This window comes from Mastomys coucha, unplaced genomic scaffold, assembly GCF_008632895.1.
Source record: "Mastomys coucha isolate ucsf_1 unplaced genomic scaffold, UCSF_Mcou_1 pScaffold20, whole genome shotgun sequence".
Taxonomy (NCBI): Eukaryota; Metazoa; Chordata; class Mammalia; order Rodentia; family Muridae; genus Mastomys; species Mastomys coucha.
Window position 1 is genome coordinate 45,568,414 of NW_022196903.1, and position 6,948 is coordinate 45,575,361.

General features: G+C 45.6%; 1 long non-coding RNA gene across 1 annotated transcript; it reads left to right on the forward strand.

Moving 5' to 3' along the window:
- The first annotated feature begins 3,173 nt into the window (after positions 1 to 3,173).
- Positions 3,174 to 5,981, forward strand: LOC116098899. The gene is made up of 2 exons (XR_004121986.1): positions 3,174 to 3,278; positions 5,641 to 5,981. It is a non-coding gene; the product is annotated as an uncharacterized LOC116098899 (long non-coding RNA).
- The last annotated feature ends 967 nt before the right edge of the window (positions 5,982 to 6,948 follow it).

A 6,948-nucleotide genomic window follows, 5' to 3' on the forward strand; every position in this document is an offset into this window, starting at 1 on the left:
TTTTTATACATTTTAGTTAAAATATAATTGCATCGTTTACCTCTTCTCTTTCTTCCCCCAAGTCCCTCCTAACTCTCCTCCCTACAACTTTTGTGCTTTCCATTTGATAGTCTTTTCCTCAATCCTTGTTTGTTACACACACACACACACACACACACACACACACACACACGCACCCTGCTGAGTCCATCTTTGCTGTTTGTATGTATATGGTTATCAGGGCTGACCACTTTGTATTATGCAATCAATTAGGAGGGTGGTACCTGGGACAGGCTACCTCTCCCTCCCCTCAGCAGTCAGTTGCCTATAGTAACTCATCCTGGGGTGTGACCCTGTGAGATCTCTCCCTTTCTGCATTAGTAAGTCTATTGATATTGCCATTATCCAGATCTTTGTGTGTGTGTGTGTGTGTGTGTGTGTGTGTGTGCAGCCATTTCCAATGTTCCTTGAACCATAGGTGGTGGTGGTGTGATCTAGATGTGGCTAGGCTCTTCAATCAGTTGATCTGTTTGTTGTGTCCACTTGTGGCTTTCTGTGACAGTCTGCATTTGTAGTAAAGGAGATTTTTTGATAACGAGTGGTAGCTACACTTATCTGTGGGTGTAAGGATAAGATTTAGAATGTAGCTGGTCAAGGAAAGTGGTGGTAGTAGATTCTCTTATAAGATACATGACCTCTCTTATAAGATACAATTCCCTCCTGTAAGGTGGACCTTAAGTCCAATAGGAGAGCTGTTGGTTACCACTAACATGTGAATGCCACCTGCTGCATCTTTATGAAAAAAAAAAAATCCAAACCAAAAAAAGAAAATCCCAAACACAGTTACTAGAGCACAGCCATGCCCATTTGTCAGTATACTGTTCACAGCTGTGTTTGAAATACAAGGGCAGAGTTGAGTGATTGTACAAAGACTGCATGGCTAAGGAATACATAGTTGTTTATTATCTTTTTTTTTTTTTTTTTGCAAAGCCAGGTTCTATACAGTAAAAATCTGGGAGCGCTCAGCTCCATTCTGAAATTTACAAAGAAGGAAAGGTTGAAAGGGGGAAGTTTGGAGGAAACTCATGGCCACAATGAAAGAAATCAAATTTAAGGATCATCCAAGGTGACAAGAAGACAGAGGCATTTTAACCCAGGAAAGAGGAACCCCAGAGGCAAAGGAGGGTTAGGGCATGCAAGGTTCTCAGCTACATTTAAAAGACTAAACTGAGTGGAAGGATTTGTTGACCCAGTGAGGACTATCAGTAACAACTCCAGAAAAGTCATTTGATGGACTCTGTAAGAACGAATTAAAGGAATGTAAGGGGTTGGGTTAGGAGGAGGTGTTCCCTAGTGAAGGTATTCATGGCAGGGCTCGAAGATTCCTCACTGAGGAAAGCTGCTGAATGAGTCAGGAGCAAGAGTGGTCATGCCTTGGGGCACGAGTGGTCATGCCTTGGGATGCGCTTCATATTTTCCAGCACTTCTTTATCCACATCACCTGTAACCCTTCTTATGTTATTATGAGTCCCAGTTTATGACCGAGGAAATCATTCTCTACTATGGCTAACGTTCTGGCTAGGTGATGTTGGCTAGGGAGCAAGGAAGTAATCCACAGCTCCAAGATCTACACAAGCAGAGGTCCTGGGTTTGTCCTTTCCAGTCCCCATCTGCACTGAACACACTACTGGGTGGAGACAGATGACGATGCCAGATTCTCCACTCATAGTTTTCGGACTCCACAGTGGTTCATTTTAAATGACAGAATTCTCCCTCTAAGGTGCCCTAGTACTGCTCTCTGAGTCACATGAAGTGATACAATCTGATTTCTCTTTACTTCGACCTGTCTACAAGAGGAATCACTGTCTCTCTATAATTTGTAGTTTCCATTTAAAGCTTGTGAAGACATCTAGCATTGTCCTGAGGGCAGGGTTACCTGACACCTCACCTGAGTGCGTTAGCTTACATTTCAATGAGGCTTTTGCTTACCCTCCAACTCCCCTGCCCAGCTGGGGAGGCCAGCAGCAGCTGATAGCTGCGTCCGTTTTCAAGACATGGCTTATCTGATATATGTATTTTCTCCCGTTGTCACTTTCATTTGTTCAGTCACTACCTTCATCAATTTTGAAACCCTTCTTTTTCCTCTGTGGAATAGTGGGTTTTTTTTCTTATACTGACTCTTGTCTTCATCCAGGTCACACAGAGTCAGCTTCTTGTCTGCCTTGTTACCCTGCAGTTACTGTCTCTATGTTATCGTGAGATTCGGATCACAAACTGATGAGGGTGTGCCTGAACTATATACATGGGCACGAGTGTGCAGGCACGTACACACACACACACACACAGACACACACACACACACACAGACATACACACACACACACATGCACACATGCACGAATGCACTCATACATGCGCACACACGCACGCACGAATATGCAGTTACTATATATAGTTATATTATCCAACATGTTGCTTCCATTTGTATGTCCCTTTGCACAGCTCTACTGTAACTGACTCATTAAGAAAGAACCAGCTCTTGCATCCTTAAACAAGGTCTGGTCTTGCAGTAAGGCATGCATTTTATTTAAGGAGCAAACAAAATTGCAGGTGACCGATTTGACGTTTTTACATCACAAATTTGTTTTATTTTTTCCTTTCTTCCTTCCCTCCCTTTACTTCCCATTTTTCATCTTGAAATAGTTGTATAAGTTACACTTGACTGGTGGTCAAAATAGCTGACTGAAATTGTTAATGTTTTCAGAACACATTTCCTCTCATCCTCTCCGAGAGGCTGCCAAATGGCTGTGTTCTCCAGACGCGAGATCATTCCGGTTAGCGCTCACCTTAATGATGTGGGGAGCGAAGGCATACTGACTTTCCCAAAATGAACAGCACAATCTCAGGAGAGAGCTCAGAGTTCTGGGCCATTTTCTTAACTAAAATGCTGATTCCATTAAACTGGTCGTTTCAGTGACTTTTGCTCTTCTTATGAGGGAAGTGTGCCTCCTGCTGTGTAATGACTCTCCCTCTGATCCTGGGAGCCCCCTAGGAAAGGGGGTTGTCACATGCCAACTTGGCAGGCAGCCTCTGCTTCCTCCTCTTTCTTCTACATGACTGCCCTCCTCCTGGGTCCCCCATGTACCCCATTGTATTGGCAGGATCTGCTGTTTCCATGGGTACAACCAGAGAGCCACTGCTTCTGAAAGACAGCCTGTGAGATGCCAAGGAGTCATCTGGCAGAGCTGGGAGATGCGGCCTTTTCTTTGGATCCTGTCAATGGCAAACCACCAAAGCTGGTCTGTTCCCTTTCCTTTTCCTTTCTGTTCTTAATTCATTTGATTTGTTGTTGTTGTTGTTGTTGTTGTTGTTGTTGTTTTCTCTTGTCCATGCTTGTCCACCTATTCTGCTGGTCCAGAGAACTTAGCAGTTGAGGCCAAGATTCAACTCACATCACACATATGGCTTCTTCTTTGTGTTTGAAGCCTGGAATGTTGGCTTAAACTTTAGCAAACATTGAAAATCACCTTGGGGGCTTGTTAAAACACAGGCTGGTAGGCTTTCCCTCAGGTTCTGGTTCAGTAATCAGGATAAAGGCTAGAACTCACATCTCTAGTAATCTCCTAGTTGATGCTGATGTTGCTGATATAAGGATCACACTTTTGATATCCACTGACCTAGAACTGTTGGTGTGGGATACAGTATGTGCACAACACACATTTTGGGATGTGTGGTGATGGTGAGAAAGATGGTCTGTGATCCTGGGTGATCAGAAGGAGAAAAGATTTGGCTGCTTATCTGATCCTTCTGCTTTTCCAGAGTGTTGAGTACAATGTGGCATTACTTACTAAGAGCATTTTGGACACTGCTACATCTCTCACACCTCTCACAGTCCTTCCAAGGTCGTTCTTAAGGCTTGTTAGGAGAGTGGGTTTGGGACTGGTGTTGTGATTTAAATGAGAAATCCCTCAGAGGCCCATGTATTTAATATTGACTGCCAGTTGGTAGCACTGTTTGGAGAAGTAATGGAACTTTTAGGACATGGGAGCCCTTCCGGAGAACCTGAGTCACTGAGGCAGGCTTTGAGAGTTTCTAGCCTTACCCCACTTCCAGCTCTCTCTCTCTCTCTCTCTCTCTCTCTCTCTCTCTCTCTCTCTCTCTCTCTCTCTCTCCTCCCTCTCTGCTTCCTGGATGCAGGGGAAATATGATCAGCCAAGTCCCTGCTCCTGCAGTCACACCATCTTTACCAGATAAAATCCTCTAGCCTCTGGATCCATTACCCCAAATCGCCTTTCCTACTTAAATTGCTTCTGCCCATGATACTTTCACCATGCGCCCGAAAGGTACAGATGGGGTTAGTGTGGGAACTGAGGCGGTAAATCCAGAGTTTCCCCAGGTGCTATTTTGTGACAATAATTTTTAGAACTCTATTGCCTTACTGTCAAAGGGAGCTGGGAAGCCTGACACTGTCTTTGACTCACACAGGTCCAGTCCCTCTAAAAGGACATCTGTCCTCTTAAATATTTCCCCACTTTAAGAAAATAAATCTTAAGTCGCTAAAACCATAAGTATTGAAAAAATAAATTAGTAGCTGTTGGGATGTTTTTATTTACTTATGTGAATGTCAAGTAAGTGTAAACAATACCTCTGTGTGAGGCAGATCTAGAATAATCCCTTTGTGTCACTCAGGGTGACTCCTTCTGGCATCAAGGGGAACACAGTGGGGTCATGAGGGAGTTTGTCCTGGGGACAGCAGGGTCATGAGGGAGTTTGTCCTGGGGACAGCAGGGTAATGAACTTTCTCAGAAGGGCTCCGGGGACACAGTGCAGGACCACAGCGGAGTCAGTGCTCTTGGCCACTCACCTTGACCTGCTACCTGTCGGACACCAGGCTTCAGTCTGTAACAGAACAGGAAGGCAGTCTCCCTCTCACCAGGATCACAGGCTCCCTGTTAGCACATTCTTAGTCTCATAGATAAGAAAATTGAAACCTGACTTATAAGGAAACACAAGGACAATTTTATTAGAGTTTGAGGAAAAAGAAAACCTAAACCCCCAAACCAAACAAACAGCCAGGGCAGGCAAGCCAGAGGCCTCAGCAGCTGCCAGAAGGAGAGAGAAAGCAAGCAGGAAAATTGTGTTTTCTGAGTTAGAGGTTGGGATAGCAGGCAGAGTCAGTGATGTAAGTCTGGGAGTAGAGATATGTGTGGTTCAGAATCTCTAAGAGGAGGGGGAGAGACAGAGGCAGAGACAGAGACAGAGGCAGAGGCAGAGACAGAGGCAGAGGCAGAGGCAGAGACAGAGACAGAGACAGAGGCAGAGGCAGAGGCAGAGACAGAGGCAGAGGCAGAGGCAGAGACAGAGGCAGAGGCAGAGGCAGAGGCAGAGGCAGAGACAGAGACAGAGACAGAGACAGAGACAGAGGCAGAGGCAGAGAGAGCACACTTGGGTGTCAAGGCAAGCCAGGCTTAGGACTTTGGCTGGTGGGAACTAGAGAGAGGGAGAGAGAGAAAATAGTAAAATTCCTGAATTAAAATTCGAAACATGGCCAGGCTTGGTAGAAAGGATCTGACAGCAGTTGGGTCAAGGGAGGGTTTCTGGGCCTATAAGTACAAATCTCACTAAGGGACAATGACTCCCGTCTTCTTATCCTGTCTTTAGGTGCATTGGTGTGGTAGCCCTGCTGTGTTCACGGAAGAATTCCAACCGACGCCAGATACGACAACCCGACTCAACTCACTAGGGGTTTGGAGCCTATGGAAATGAATCAGAACCAGATACCCGGCTTCCTAGGAAGCCGTGAACTTTGATCTCCGTCCCTGTCCCGGAATCCTTTGTATTAGCGTCTTAGCTTTGATTCTGCCGAATGTCTGTTCTCACCTAGTCGCTATATGCATACCTGAGTTGCCTCTATGTACTCACCTAGTTGTTATATGCATACCTGAGTTGCCTCTTGTATAAATATCCCGTTTCACTAAGTAAAGATTACGCCTTGATGAGAACTTTCTCCTGGCGTCGTCTCTCTTTCTCTGCCCATTTACTTTGCAGGTCCCCAAATTCCCGGTTCGTGGAACCCCACGGAAGTAGGAACGCTGCGGGCCGGCTTCCTACACATTGGGTTTTATTTCAACTCTGGCTCCAGGCTCTGGAAGTTATAAAACAATTTTTCTTCTTATTGCTGATCTGCCTCATCTCCGCAAGGGAAGAGCCTGCTGAAGTCATCAGAGGTACCAACTGCTGAGCAAGACATTGTAAAGGGGACCACTGACCACCCATCACCATGGTGTTCGTGTCAGAGAAGGTCACAAGGGTGATATTGGTATGTCTTGGGGTTCTCCAGACAAGGAAGCACCTGTTGTCTACCTGAAAGAGGATCATGCCATTTTACCAGAGGAAGCTGGTCAGCTAGTATACACCTGCATTGTGTCCCACATGATGCTGGAGAAGCAGCTGGCTGCAAATAGCCTTTCCCACTCCTTCTCTCTCTGCCCAACATCTCTATCTGGTCTCTAGTAGACAGTGGACTGACAGCCTACATGTGAACAAGCAAACAGGTTTCTTTGAGAAAGATCTGGAAAAGAAGAGTGGGGAGCCACAGACATCCACCAGATGGAAGAGGAGACACTAAGAAGAGGAGAGAAGCCAGGCAGTGGTGGTGCACGCCTTTAATCCCAGTACTTGGGAGGCAGAGGCAGGTGGATTTCTGAGTTCGAGGCCAGCCTGGTCTACAGAGTGAGTTCCAGGACAGCCAGGGCTACACAGAGAAACCCTGTCTTGAAAAACAAAACAAAACAAAACAAAACAAAACAAAAAAGGAGGAGAGAATCCAGCATTGTTTGTGAGCCCCCAGCTTCTTAGCAAGCTGGGAAAAGGAGAGGATGAGGAGGGTCAATCAGGGCAGGGATGAAAATAACTACATTGTGGGGAGAAACATGGACCTGATCTAGTAGATCTGAAAAGAGAACAAGC